Source organism: Hippoglossus hippoglossus, chromosome 3 (assembly GCF_009819705.1).
Source record: "Hippoglossus hippoglossus isolate fHipHip1 chromosome 3, fHipHip1.pri, whole genome shotgun sequence".
Lineage (NCBI taxonomy): Eukaryota > Metazoa > Chordata > Actinopteri > Pleuronectiformes > Pleuronectidae > Hippoglossus > Hippoglossus hippoglossus.
The window spans coordinates 26,615,303-26,630,959 of NC_047153.1; the positions used below are offsets into that span (position 1 = coordinate 26,615,303).

Below are 15,657 nucleotides of genomic sequence, written 5' to 3' on the forward strand. Positions count from 1 at the left end.
GTTTGCTTGGATTCAACAGGCTCAATCTCTACTCAGTAATTGATATTACAACATGATGCATCGAAAAAAAATGATGTAAATGACAACATGGAAAGATCTCAGAAAACTGCACAATGCGCCCAGAGAAGAAGGTGTAAAATGAAAGAAAAGAAAGAGAAGTGCTGGGTTGGACTGGCCGGAGGTTACAACAGGCCTGCTAGCTGCGTCAGGCCCTCAGAGATATGGCTACAATAAATTTGACAAAGTGAAAAGCCATTTGCTGCAGAATTCTGCTGAGAGTCCCTGCAGAACAGAAATGAATTTCAGCTTCGCTTCATTTCACTTTTTCTCCCAAAATTAAAAGCAGTCAGTTGTGAAACAAGATGAGAAAAGTGTCTGAGAACCCTCTTTCTTTCCGTCTGTTTCCCATATATCCTCCCTTGTTTTAGTCTTTTATTCCTTGATTTCCCTATTGCTCCATCCAATCTTTGTTTTCTTCTTTCCTTTCTTTTCTCTTTTGGTCCTTCCATCTCTCTCCTCACAGTCCCATTTTTTTTGCCATCCTACCCTCTCTTTTCTTCTATGTTTCGTCCATGTTTTCTATTAGTATTTCTTATTATTCTTTCTGTCTTCCCATTCCTCATCTCCTTTCCACCTACCCTTGTTTGAATTTTTCTTCTTACGTCCATTGATCCACCCACCTGTTCTTTTCCCCCTTATTCATTATATCATTCATTACTTCCCTTTCTGCATATACCCCCTCCTTTTCTTTGCCTTTTCTGCTTTTTAATATTTCCATCGTTCTTTCTTTTCATCTTTCTGCTGGAGCTTCCACCCTTCCTTTTTTCCTTCTCCATTTTATCCCACCATTCTACCTTCTGTCCTTCATCTTTCCTTTCTTCAATCTCTGTCTCTTTCCATCCTGCAGTATTTTTCTTATTTTCCTCCAATTTGTTTTTCCTACTGTCCCTCCATCTCAATCTTTAAATTTCTTTCTTTGTTACTGTGTCTCTCTTTTCCTTTCCTTCTTTCTGTACGTTGGTCCTTTCTTTTACTTCTCTGCTTTCCTTCCTTTCCTCTCACTTACTTTTTCATAATATCTCTCTCTGTCATTACCTGTCTTCATTCTTCCTCCTCCATTCTCCTCAGTCTCACTGTCTCTCAGACCTGTCTATAAGTCTGAAAATCAGGGAGCTGACAAAACATCTGAACAGAAACTTTGCGCTTCTCTATTTTTCTTAATCACAAAACCTTTAAAGAGGGTTCCATAAGTGCAGCAATTTAACAGCACTTTAACTGTCTGCTGTGCATGTCTGAAAGTAGAGTATACAATACAAATGATTCATACTGTGTGTAAGTATGAAAAGCACTGAGAAGATATGGAAGTGCAGGTGAGAGCAGTGTGTGTTCATGTCCTGAGGCGGCAACCAGCAGCTGCGAGTGTTTGCGGAGACAGTGTTGAATGCTGCTGTGAATGTCTACTTTAGAGATAACACACTCACATGTGCACACACAGACACACAGTGATACACACAGACACACACAGACACACACATTCTCCCCTACGGACAAATGTTTACAAAAGTACACAGTGACTTTTTAACTGATTGACTAATTGATGGGCTGACATTCCTTTATGGATTATTTTCTCTTACAGTTCAGAATTTAATAATTAAAAAAAAAATAACTTTTTGAATGCAACAAAAAAATAACTACTCCTGAACTCAGTGAGACGCTGCGATGCTATTTCAAGGTCAGATCCCTCAGAGTGTGGTGGCTGGCAAAGCGCAGCACGAGGAAGGCAGCCTCAAGCGAGCATCACATCACAAAGGAATAAAACATTCAAAGACTTTCATGAAGTTAAAAAGCAAGTGAGGGAATTTATCCACCACATCCCCTACCAAAGATAAACTATTAGAATGAAATATAATCCTTTCTTTTCATGCCACTGCACAGACGAATGACTCTGGGCTCGGTATCGTCCTCGGGAAGTTGGTCTCTGTGCAGCTCAGAGATTCATATTTTGATGTTTCAAAGTTCCATGGGTTTAGGAGAGATGCATTGGGAGGGGTTAAAAAAACATGAAAGAAATGCTTAGTCCTTTTCAATCCGTGATGTGGGAGAGGAAAATGCCTTGTGTACGCGTTTAAAGTGAGATCTTTTCAAAAGGTCATCTGGTGGTAATAAAGACGAGACCATGACGAGAATCTGTCACCGTTTTAAATTGAACACAGTCAGGGGAATGTGCTGAGGTGATGAGGCGGGAGTTTGATTTAGGGAAATGCTTTCAGTCTGACGAGGAGGAGGAAGAAAAAGGGATGGAGAGACGGTCGTAGAGAAAGAGGGAAACAGATGGAGGCAGGAGGAGGCTGGAATCACCTCAGCAGTGGAGAAGCAAGTGAAGAATTGGATTGCATGCCACTGGCGGGTGTAATTGTGAAGGTCGCCCTGACTGAGAGAGCGATACATTGTTCCCTGGACTCAGCTTCCCAGGGAGGAGAGAGAGCATACACACTTAGTATGTGTGTTAGTGGAAGGAGGTGGTGGTGGGGAGGGGGGGGTTTGACATTACACATTATGATTTCAATACCGCAGTGAAATATAAATGGATTTGAACATTTGAAGCAACATATGAAAATCAAAGGCCGAGCAGTGACAGGTGATGTTATTATGTTTTTCCTTGTGTGTGTTTGTGTGAATGTAATTCTGGATAATGCCCTAACTTTCCTTCCCCTGACAAGTCATTTCAAAGTCACACACACAAGCCGGCAAATGGACAGACCCGCAATGACTCTATAATCTGTCAGTGTGTGTGTGTGTGTGTGTGTGTGTGTGTGTGTGTGTGTGAGAGAGAGAGAGCTCTGGCAATGACCCTGTAACAAATATGTCCTCAGTCCCTATGATGAGCTACACTCATACACACTCAGATGTTTGCACAGAAAGATGTACGACACACATTATTACAAACGTTGGGGACAGATGGGCATTATGGCTCCAATGCGCTCTCTTTTTTTTCTCTCCCATTCACAAACCGTCACAAAAGCTGTGGAAAAAATGTTTTGGAGACCAAACAGACTGCACTGTTATATCCTTTCTGCCAGAGGAGCAGTTACAAATTGGTCCCAACACTTCCGTTTGTACTAAGAGACATGATCCAGTGTGAAATCAGATGTTGAACCCCTGAGAATATATAGAAGAGGGACATGTCAGTCACTTGTCAACAGCAAGGCTCAAGTGCCAAGGCCACAGCAGCAATCTGTGGTCGCCATCTCTGTGTATGCTTATACAGACTGACACATACTAAATCAAAATTCAATACTTTTAGTTCCCTAAAATATTGAGGAAATCAGCACAACCCCTGATAGGCTCAGTGTCCTCAGTTAACGCTTTAAACCAACAGGTAAGGATGAAAAAAACTGTTTGATATGATCTTTTTCTCTCCCTTTTCATTCCTCACTCTGCAGAGCTTGCAAAAATGTATTAAACTCACAGATTTCTCGCTGGAAGTATTTGGGATAACATAAATACATAACTCAACAAATGATAAGAAAGGTTGAGCAATAACTAAGGAGTGTTATATAATGTTGGAGACATGAGGAAAGTAGTGATTAATAAGTTCAAGCTAGTGATATATGTTTAATATAGTTTGTGGCTGTGATTGACAAGAAAAGAGATTTGTGTCCGACGCAACTCTACTCATGCACAAAGCGGACATTAGCGCATCACATAGACGAACCGATAACTTGTCCAACCTGAAGGACAATATTGATAGTTTGACCCTGAAATCTGACACAACCCACCTGAAATACTGTATATGATAAAACAATAATAAATGCATTTTGAAACCGTCATTGGTAACGATGACCGTTGGATTGAAAAATCTCTTTAGCAAGAAGAAAAAGTATGTTGGGTGTATTAATCCTCTAAATGCCAACGCATATAAAGAATCAATTTACTAGGATAATAAGATCTTGACAGATTACAGAAGTTATAACTCATTCCGGGTGTCACACATGTTCACCCTACTCTCATATGCCGACCTTTTCACATTAAAGTCTAGTGCCACATTGTCATTGGAATTACAGCCAGGTGGAAAAAGACTGAGGACTTAGTGATTAAAAAACTCAAAATGAAAGTGGAAAATCTTTTAATCATTTTCTTAAAAACCAACAGACCAGCCTAACACTGCAGCGCCATTTCATCTACCTTGAACTTTTGGTTGTTAAAGGTTTTCCACAACAATACTTAGGGTGTAAGCAGAGCTGGTGGGTGCAGTTGGGAGTACAAGCCCCTCACGATGAAGCGTGTGCTTGTAGACTTTCATCAGTACCCACCAACCAGCAGCTAAGAGAGGCCAAGTTTGCTCCTCTCAACACAACTGGCTCCAAACACAAACTCCATATTCACCAAACCCTCTGAGTACAGCAGCGGGACGCGTTGATGTACCTAAATGTGCGAGGAAAGTGACAGCCTTTTGTTCAGGCGAGGGTTTGTATAAATTGCGCACAGCAGGTTCAAATATTTGATCTCTGCTCGGGTCTTTTTCTTTTTTTTTTTACCATCCTCCCTGAGGCTGTGTATCCTGGCAGCCTGCCTCCCTTTTGTTTCTGTGCGATACTTCAGAAACAGGAAGACACTGTACACCGGAGCTGGCCAATAACACTGACAGTGAGATGAAGAAACAAGCGGGGCCAAAACTATCAGACACCACTAATGGTTCCCCTCTGGCGCAGAGTACAGGCTGCAACACAGAAGAAGCCGTGGAGGTGTGTCTGCAGGGGTGTGCTGTAAAAAAAACGCCACACACGCACTGAGTATATATATAAAAATAGAATGTACATGTGATGGTACGAGGGCGCTTGGTGGATGCTTTTGAGCACAGGTGGTGTGTCAAGTGTTAATGCATGCAAAGTGTGCCACTATGTCTGAGTGATATCCATATCCCTGCAGCTTAAGGTCAGTAGCCATCTCTCTGGGGCTCTTACTGTCACAGACCACTGGGCTCGACATTTCCTGCCCGCCACCAGGCCATTTGGCAAACAGCAGGGTTTAGAACACACTCAATCTGTGTGTGTGTGGTCCTGTACTTACACCTTTGTGAGGACCATTTTAAGCATAGACCTTACAGAGTAAATACATTTTTGTAGTTAAGACTTGGTTAAGACTTGGTTTTAGGGTTAGGGTTAGAGTTAGCGTTAGAGTTAGGTTAGGGTTAGGCTTTTGGTTTGGATTGATAAGGTTAGGGTAAGGGGCTAGTCAATACATTTTGCCAATGAGTGTCCTCACTAAGATATCATTTGTTTACACTCACAATATGTGGACTTGTCCTCTTTGTGGGGACAGAAAGTAAGTGATCATAATGTAAATTATTCAATTTTAAGGTGAAGACATGTGTTAAGGTTAGGTTTAGATTAAGGTTAGGCTAAGGATCACAGATCTACACACATAGGTCTTCAAAATGCTGCATAAGAGATGAACCGAAGAGATATTTAAAACACCTTTTCACATTAAATCTACTGCAATAATAATCTGTATAGTATCTGAAAGCTTTCACACATATGCTGATCTTCACACAGGGTGTCTGATCAAAAAGTCCATTGGAGCATTTCTTAGCTGAAAACAGGCTACAGGGAGCCACTTATGGAAACTTCAGTTATACATTTCTTTAATTATTTTGGCTGTAAAATAATAGGATACTTATACTGAATCCTATTGTTTTCCTACCTGGCCCTACGCCAACTAGTCACTATAATCACATCCTCTTTACAATCAAGGCCTTGAAAATCTGTGTTAAAAGCAAATAAGGAAGCATCATTAAATAGAAGCTTTAGGGTTTTCAGAGTTTGTGTTTAAATGTAAAAGTGACCCCTCAGCCTTCCTGAAAACACTTCAAGAGACAGCAGAGCTGCAGCCGAACCTCCAGAGCAGCTTGAAGTGGCAACTGTGAAGTTTCATTCTGCAAAACATCTTTAGCTCAAACAGATTTTTCTGTGAAATGAGCAAAATCCTGGAATTCACTTAGTGATCACTCGGAAATGTATTGCAAACTTTGCCACCTTCATTATAGACCCTGGTTGATTAAGCAACAAACCTGTATCGTGTCTAGTTTTCTGAAACTTTGTCTTGATTCTCACTGGATTCAGTTTATCTTTATCGCTGTTCTGGTTTTAGTAGATTGTTATTACTAAATGTGTTTCATTTAATCTTGCTGTCCCTACTTTACCTCTTATTTTCAGAAAAGCCCTTGTAGGGATGATATATATTATATATATCAGAGGTTTTCAAAGTGGGTGGCGGGTCTCCCCATGGGGGAACTCCAAACAGTTTGAGGGGAGGCTCAGTGAATGGAAGAGAAAATAAATATTACATGAGTTACTAGATTAGTTATAAAAGGCAGATCACGTAAAACAGCCTAAATGAATTCGATTTAGCCTAAGAGATAAGGAACTTTACTGTTTTTACACTTTTTCACAGTAAGACACGAGTAAATGCCTCAGAGGCACATAGAAGTTGGTCAAAGCTTTGCAAGTAAATTAAGGCAGAGTGAGAGTCGCTGTTTCCCCAAACTTTGTGTGAGTGGAGGGCCACGGTCTCAGACTTTAATCCTGATATTCACATTCAGCCACAACATTAAAAGCGGTAACTTGTAAAACTGTTTCAGTAGTTCAGAGCATAATTTCATTGTGGACATTCTTCAGAAGCTATATGTGCAGAGTTATTCTGTGCTTCACAAATTTATTCTGTGCTACCATTTTGCGTCAAGTGACAGGAAAGTGCAAGCATGAGGAGGACACACAGCAAAAGGGCCAGGACGGAATCAAACCCGTGGCTGCTGGAGGACACCTGAAGCTCAGAATGACAAAACAGATTTTTAACAGATGAAGATTTTTATGCTTTACAGTAGAATGGTGTTGCAATACAGATTTGTTGTAGGTATGTAGGTGAGAATGTAACCACAACTTTCAACTACCAATTTACACATTTTTGACCAACACAGTCCATAAAGTGAAGAGAATCTTGATTAGTTGATAGAAGTATGGGACATTACCACTTCACACTGGCAAGAAACGCGGGTAAAAAAATATATGAATCTGTAATGTGATATAACCCAAACGAACTACAAACAGAAAACAGTGTGCTCATGTAGGATCCTTTCCCACATTAAAACACATATCTAATGTGCGACTAAGTTAGTTTGTGGTCGGACTCCATTGGAGGTGAAAGCTGCTCGGAGCCACACTGGGATGTTGAATCTACATTAGATACTCTTACATTTTGTGCTAAGATAAAACATTTTTTGAAATAGAGCAATGTATTTGTGGTGCCCAGGTTCCTCTGAAGAAAGCCAGGTTTCCAACAAACATTAATTTTAAACATACAGAATGAAATTAGGTCATCTCTCTTTTTCTGCCTCCCTCCCTTTCCCTGTATGTTTCAGCTTCATTCCCTCTCTTCTCTCTGACCCTCTTAACCCCCCCCCCCCCCCCCCCCCCCTTGTCCCGCCCCCACCCCTTCCTTCCTCTTTTTCCACCTCTCCTCCAAGGACGTATGCTCGTTCCCCAAGCTGTTCTATCCAATCGGGGGCCTCTCTTGACCCACGCCTTATCTCTGATTGATGACTGACGGCTCCAGCAGAGTGGACCACATGGCAACTTTTCCATTAACCTTGTTTTCACATGGTGCCAGATATGTATGTACTGTATAGATATGAGGGAAATCTGACATAAGCCAAAGGTTCCTCAAGAGTTTTACAAGGCCACAGTTGAGTGGTGCATCGCTTTGTTTGTAATCCACACAAGAGCTGTTCTTGCAAGCACTTGGGTGCATGTTTGTGAGCGTACGTGGCCTGTTGAATATACACCAAAAAAGCTGAACGAGGCAGATGGAGGAAAAGATAAAGCGAGACAAACCGAGAGAACGTGACACCGCTGCCATGCCAGAACAACTCAGTGGATTAGGGGTGTAACATTAAAAGCAAGTGTGTGGCATAAGGAACATAACCAGCTAATTCACTTTTTATAGCTATTCATGACTTGTCTGACCCCCCCCAAGTTGCTACGCCTGCTGCGTATTATTGCATGTTTGTCAGTGGGATGTCACGCCACACTCCCAAGGGTGCGTTTGATCTGACTCACCCTCACAGCGCTGGAAGCGAGTTGTCTCTTGTGCAGATAAAACCCCAGCACAGTTAACCACTGCTCTTTGGTAGCTAAATATATGGAAAGCTGCACTTATCCACAAAGTCAAGCTACAAATAAAATCCATTTGTGACTAATATTAGGACACAGTGGTGCCAGCAGCACTGTAGTAAAGCATTTGAGCTGATTTTGCAGATTTTGCAAACATATCTAAGTTGAGTAGCTTTATGTTACAGCTTCATATTATATTTAACATGCTTGAAATTCATTACGGTTGTAAAAGATTCCTGTACGTCATGCTTCACTATGCATTAAAGTTGCATAAATGCCCCATTCACCAACTAAATCTCCACTTCCCCCCTTCAAAGTGCTGCTTGTTTCAGGCAAAGCCAATGTTCCCTTCCTGCTGAGATTTACACATGATGCAAATTTAATACATCTCGCCTGCACCGACAGGGGGGGTCCACAAGTCCGAGACCACTTTCCCACACGTGCAATATGGGGAATATGTGCTGTGTAATCGTAATTAAATTTAGACTTGCCATATAAAATTGATGCTGTGTTTTGCACATTCTTAAGACGTCCTGCTTGGGCAGTGTTGCTACGTCAGCTGCAACACGTCGGGAGTCACTACTTCTTCTCCAGGGCATTTCCGGGTGTAGGAGTCATAGCGGGGTTTATGTGGGAATGAGATTGAAACTATGTGACAATAGAGCATGTGAATAAAAAAAATTGCATTGTGATGCCGTAAACTAGCAAGTGGATTAAGCTGCTGATTTGTATTCAGGGCGAAAAACATTAAGACTGCAGATGTAATAATATTTTTATGCAGCTGATACTCATGTTATGTGTAGAGTTGTAAAATCCTACTGTTTAAAATTGGGTGCTGTAGATATCTTGGTGCAAAGGATCTACACGATGCATTAGCTATTTAAAGCGGTATCTGGACATTATTGTATAAGGTGGGTACAACCTTGCCAGCTCCTACGCACATTTCTTTTTTCAATTCTGAATTCCAGAGCTCAAATAACCCTGAGGTAACCTTATATAAGTCTATATGTGGAAGCACACAGGACAATATTGGAGTCTATTCATGTGTTTAATATTGTGCAGCATTTCATTCTCCCTCAGCCGTGGAATGAATTCATGCAGGGACTTTAAGTGGTAGCACAACATTCGGTATGAATAATACACGCATACATAAACACACAAACAAGCTTGCAAATGACAGCATCCAGGAACACACATATGCACACGCACACACGCATATGTCTTATACATAGACTGAGATTGTGATATGTAAAGATAGATCCATGCTCATACATAGCACATATTTTTGAGGGGAACACAAAATGGGAAGTAAATAATACACATACACAGAGGAAGAAAGAGGGAGCGTAGAAATCAGGCCTTAACTGCATGTGAAAGCTCAGCACGCCCATGTGCCTTTCCTGCCTGCAGACCAAACACTGGACGTCAATGATGCAGAGGCAACAAGACAGCTGCTATACACACACTCACACACAAAGTCTTCCTTAAAGCGTAAAATAGTAAACTAAAATAGTGCAGCTACCTCCGCCTACTTTCCTGTTTCCCCCCTTTTCTTTTCCTGTCCTCACATTTTTTTCCTGCCAAGTTCAGACATCTTTGCCAACGCCACATGTATGCAAAGTGTCTGAAGAAGTGTGAGAGAGACAATCACACGAATAACAATCGAGATATAAAAATAGGAAGAATAAAAAAATCAGGGAGAGGTGGTAAAAAGCTATGAGCAGAACAAAGAGGTAGAAGCAGCAGAGGATAGAGGAGTAGCGAATTGGGGCCATTTGACCATGAAAAGTGCTCAGCTTAGCACCAGTCAAATAAATAAATAACAAGATTTAATTTCGCCTGGCTGAGGGCATAGTACAGGTACGCTTTGAAACGGAAAGTCTCTGCCTTTGGGAGAAGTAAACAAAAATTGTTTGCCGAATTAACTGTAGCCCATGGATGTATTAGAGGAGCTGAATACATGTACAACAAATGGTGATGGTCTGTATTTTAAAAAACGTGCTTTGCAGTACAATTCACATTCACACATAAATTCTTAAAGTGCTTATATGCAAAGTACTTTCTACATCACACACCATTAACACTCAGAAGTCAGGAGTAATTTGGCGTTCAGTGTCTTTCCCAAGGACACTTCGGAATGCGGACTGGAGGAGTCGGGGATTGAACCACCGACCCTCTGGTTAGTGGTAGCTCTCTCTAGATAGCGTGAACTCTTTTGAATGAAATTCTCTTACTGAGCTTGAAAAATTCTCTATCTTACGGATTGGCGTTGACCACAGCGCATGCACATAGTGTTTCTCCCACTGTCCCCCCCCAACACATCCTCGCTATACTAAACTTTGCAGTTAAAGTTCAAGTGTTCTTTCATCGCCCCTATACACAAATTCATGCTGTAGCTGCACTTTGAGTTCCTATTTCTTTATATTTTGCTACAAGCAGTTCCTGATTGCACTGCTACCACAGATGAACAGACGACAATAAGTGGATTTGGCTACACCCATACTACTATGTTTCAATTTGAAAAAAGCATTGACTTTAGAGCCGCTACAACAGAGCGGTTTGGAATCACTGCTGCGCGACCCTGTTTTAGTTTGAAAACTCCGAAAGCTGAGTTTTGGTCTGGACAGTCAGAAATGTAGATGTTTGGAAACAATGTAATAGACACGCACTGATGCTTCCTGATTTGGTCTTTTCATTTACAGCATTACTTTGGCAGATTTGTCATGTTACCATCACATGACCCCCTTCCATAAGAAAACAACTGTCATTACCCTTGGCTACCAGTGTAGAACACAACATGGATAGTCAATCATGGGTTTTGGGGACCCTGTTGTCTTTGCTAACAGCTGTTGTGCAGTGAAATTCACTTTACAATGATGATGACGGCACACGCATGCCTAGTGTATGTAAGTGGTCACGAGATATATTTTTTCAGGTGCATTAGTATGGATGGGGATTTTAAGTGGAAAAACACCACAATGCTTGTGTGGACAGAGTTAGTTTTAGTTTGAACCCAGTTTTATCCTTTGACTTTTGGATTGGTCATCTGTGGTTTACAACAGAGAATATGCCATATTCGGACAGGGTACTTTGCACTTATTATGGCAATATGTGTCTGTAATTTCAGATGTAACTGAGGCACTGTCCGACTCTGAGAAGATGAGAATGGAATCCACAGGGTTCAAAGGGTTAATGGGCTCTCATGAGCACCAAGCCTTCTTCTCCCCTTCCCTCTGTGCCCCCCCATCCATTGGCGCCTTGCACTACAGCGTATGTGACAGCAGCAAACCATTTACGGTTTGAAACATTCACCTTGACGCTCCAGTGGGTGGGCTGAATTCATCATCTCCTCCCCACCGATACACCCTGTCCACTGATGAAATGGAGCACACTCAGTTAGCCTTCACGGTTTGCATTAATGTCAGTAACAAGTTGTCGGCTCTTTAATAACCTCATTAACAAGTTGTGTGGTTCCGTTTAAAATGGAAACCTAGTGCCTCATCACTGGCAACAAAGCACTACGCCAGCAATATTCGTTTTTCCTCTTCCAGAAATATAGTCAAAGTAAAACTACCCATTCGAACATTTATTTGCTTGGACCACATGTGGCTGAAAACATCAAACTAGATCTGATGGGCTGCACGCAGAGCGCTGCCTGCTGCCATTAGAGGCCGTGCTCACAGCAGGCCATCATGCTGCCTGAACATCCAGTCCTGACAAAGTGTATTGTGATGAAACTTCAGATAATCTCGACAAAATATGCAGCCTACCTGAGGGGAGTCTGGCATTGCTCACACTGCACACTAGTTGGGAGGCTGGATTCATAGCGGCATTGCGCCGCTGCATGTATTCATCCCGTTTGCCTCCAGTGAAACATCACTCTGCATCACGTAACACTTGTAAGCTGATGTGATTTTATACTAACAATGAAAAACGCTGTCTGTTTGATCCCAGTTGAAGGTCTCGACAGCTTGGAAAGAAAATCACACAAAATTTGACAAATACTCAGTTTGTTCTCTCATCAATCATTCCCAACTGGGGTGTATTTGTACCCTAGTGGGAATATCTGCAGCTCAATCAATCTGATCAAATACACATTAAAGCAACAATCTGTAGCTTTCAGAGGGCGAGAGCGCCATCTGCAGCCACGCATGGTGATTCATTCTGTTGGGCTCTGATCAGAGTGATTAAGTGGTTTTCATGTAGAGTAAAAACATGGCCCATCAGTGTGTTGACTGTGAAGTCCCACTCACTTAACTGAAACACAACTAAGTGGTGGATATTACCCATGATCCCCGGCCTGCCGAACCAGAAGAGCTGCAACAAGTAAACCAAACTCTATTTAGAATTCTTGATTTTTAATGATAAAATCCATGTTAAGTTTGTCTCTTTAACTGATCTACAGCTTTGCATTATTCTTGAACTTGCTGGGCCTGATTCTGATATCTTAATCTGCAACTATCAGGAAATCGTACCAGCTCATCAAAGTTCTATAGAGCAAGAACAGATGTCCACGGTGAGCAGTGGGAAAGTAAGAGGAACCATCTCCCTATTTCAAGTCATTGTCATCATCAAACAAATTTTGAAGCGACTATTATAATGTAAAAATGTTGCATAGTGTTGCTTTATTTAGAAATACAATTGAAGCAAAAAGTTTGGCCGCCCCACTACAAATTGCATATTTCTGGATTTTTTAAGTGAAAAGAATGAAAGACAACACATGCAGCAAACAGACATTATGTTATCACACTGTTGCTGTCTGTTTTATGAATAAGATAAGAAAGAAACAAAAATTTAACTGTGACTGTGAACTTTACAAACGCTGTGGCACCCTGGTAGTCGTAAAACACTCAGATCTCCATTAAGCCCTAATTGGCCTGTTAGGCGTTTTATGGCACGTGAAGAATTGACATAAAGAATCATCAGATTATGAAAATTCCAGACCTTGATATGTGAAGAAGAACGATAGAAGTTCAGGAAGATCAAATACACGTTCAGATAAAACTGGAGTAGTGCACATCATCAGAGTCTGCAAAGCAACGTCTAGGAGTCGATTTGGAGACACAAGCTGTGGACAGCTGAAATCAAGATGGAGCTCTTCGGCCACAATCACCAATGGTGCATTTGGAACAAAAACAGAAGGCAGTTGTACATTCTGTTTGTTTCTGTTATGAGTCATTTTTGTAGGCCAACACTTGACCAACACAGCCCAAACAATCAGCCCACACAGACAGACACTTTTTGCTCTAGTGGAAATGAAATCCTCCCCCTTTTTTCCTGTAGAGGCTTGAAACTCTAAAACCAAGCTTTAAATGCCAAAACATGTGAACAAAACAATTATAAGGGCCTTCGCTGATGAATACTGATATGTCCTGCAGAGTTTAAAAAACACATTTGTACATGTGAGAGGCAAATGTACAACTCTTTCTCTGTTTCTGTTATGTTTTCTACTGGCTGTCATGCTCTCGTCCATCTCTGCCTTTCTCTATGTTTCCCCTAATCTTTGTTTTCTCTGTTGATCTTTCTCCCTGCAACCAATTTGAAGAAAATTCCACCGCTGTGGACCTATGCTGCTACTTGTTCTAGCTCCATCTTATCACCCCAGCTACAAAAAAAACCTGAACTGAACACAGAGCGCAGGAGCAGAATGGGACATATCAATCCACACTGCAAAGCAAAGAGAATGAACCGTCAGGTCGCTGTGCACGTATCTCCACCCTTCATCGTGTGAAGCTCAGAGCTGCTGCTCAGATATGGATAAAATCTCAGACACGATCACTGTTCAGAGACGCTGTTTGTCATGGAAATGAACTCGGTTTCATTCTCATCTACAAGAATGGCCTCTTGGCGAGGTAGGAAACAACAGAGTACACTGTCCAGGTGTTGATGGATGAAGTAAAATATTAAAACTTAGCACACATGAATTACACAACAAAGGGAGCAGAGTAGTAGCAGACTAGTAGCAGACCAGTGGGGTGTTTTTTTATGTTTCATATATAAGCAGGTGGAGTTTGTTGTTGCAGTTATGGTGGGTTTCCCGTTGTGTATTAAGGAGTTACTGCATAGCTCCAAAGCTTATGCTCATAGCTGATGTAGCTATGCCTTAGCTGACGTGTGGCTCATGACATATTTAACTACACACTGGGTTGTGTAATGAGACAAAGTCACTCCACGTCAAGTACAAATCCATTCCACTCACTATGAGGAACCAAAATCCAGCCTGATCAAGAGGATACTTCCACCAATCACACATGATTTTAATCCATCTAGTGTTGTGAGAGTGAAATCAGTGGGTGTTATCTGACACTCAACTGTAAAACCTATAAATCAAACATGCCTGTAGATGGGTGGTTTTACACTTGGTGTAGTTTTATACAGCTCAACTCACTGAATATAATAACAAGACTGCTATCATGTATTTTATAAATATGTTGTTGGAGCTTGCCTTTTATGCAGTAGCTGGTACTATCTGCTAAACATTTCCTTTTTAAAAATACATATTTCTTGTTTATACCATAACTGTCATGTCGCATGCTATGACCGAAGGTCATGCTATTGTTTTTAGCTGTTTCACGTATTCAATTCCTGTTTTATTTTGTAGTATGTCTGTTGTCACCTCATTTTAGAGATTGTCACTTCCTGTCCTCATGTGTTTCCACACCACCCACACTAGGTGTGTCTCAATTTGGGGGCCACATCCTTCGGAGGCTGCATTTGAAGGCTGATTGCGTCAGAACGGCGCCACTAGACTGTCCCAATTAGGAAGTGTCCTTCCAGCCCAGAGCAACGGAGGCTCCTTTCAGACCCGACCTATATCCCATGATACATTGCGCTTCAGTGACAAACCTCAAAGAGGTAATGGCGGCAGCAAGCAAGGCAAAAACGTTGGAATAGGTACTCAACCAAACAGCAAACGGTATATATGTCTATGCAGCCCATGAAGGATGCAACTCATGTCAGCTGCGTAGACCGGGTCTAACTATGTGGTGATGCAGCTCCTAAATTGGGACACAGCTTTTGCCAGCACCCGCCCTACTCTGACATACAAAATAAACGCAAAGACACGAACAGGCATTAATTTTGTGTTGCTCATTTTACTTGGTCAAGTTATATTATATTATAACTTCAGCGTAAAATTTGCGTGATGCGATGTAGCGAAAGCCAATCAGCAATGAAAATGAAACTCACTGAAGACGGGTCATGGCACCGACCTGAACTAGCAGGTCATCAAACGAACCACTAGTCGGCCTCAGGTTGCGCTAAATACGGCAGTTACCCAGATTCAGCTCCTGGAGGAGACAGTGCAATTCCCTAAGCTGTGTGCACTACTAGTCTTGTCTTGTGGGCCTCTTTGTTCTTCTCAATTCATTAACCAGAGCAAACTCTAATAAGGTTTTGTTAAAGGGCATTAATAAAACCAAAATTAACGCACTATGATTGTATGCCTAAGTCTTCATATATTTGTCCCGGTGACAACTGGTCAAACATT

The 15,657-nt window shown here is 41.5% G+C and overlaps 1 protein-coding gene across 5 annotated transcripts in view; it reads right to left on the reverse strand.

Annotated features, from left to right (window-relative positions):
- The window catches only part of phkb (phosphorylase kinase, beta), a 102,007-nt gene that overhangs the window by 33,302 nt on the left and 53,048 nt on the right, over nucleotides 1-15,657 (reverse strand). The gene's annotated exons all lie outside the window — the stretch shown is intronic.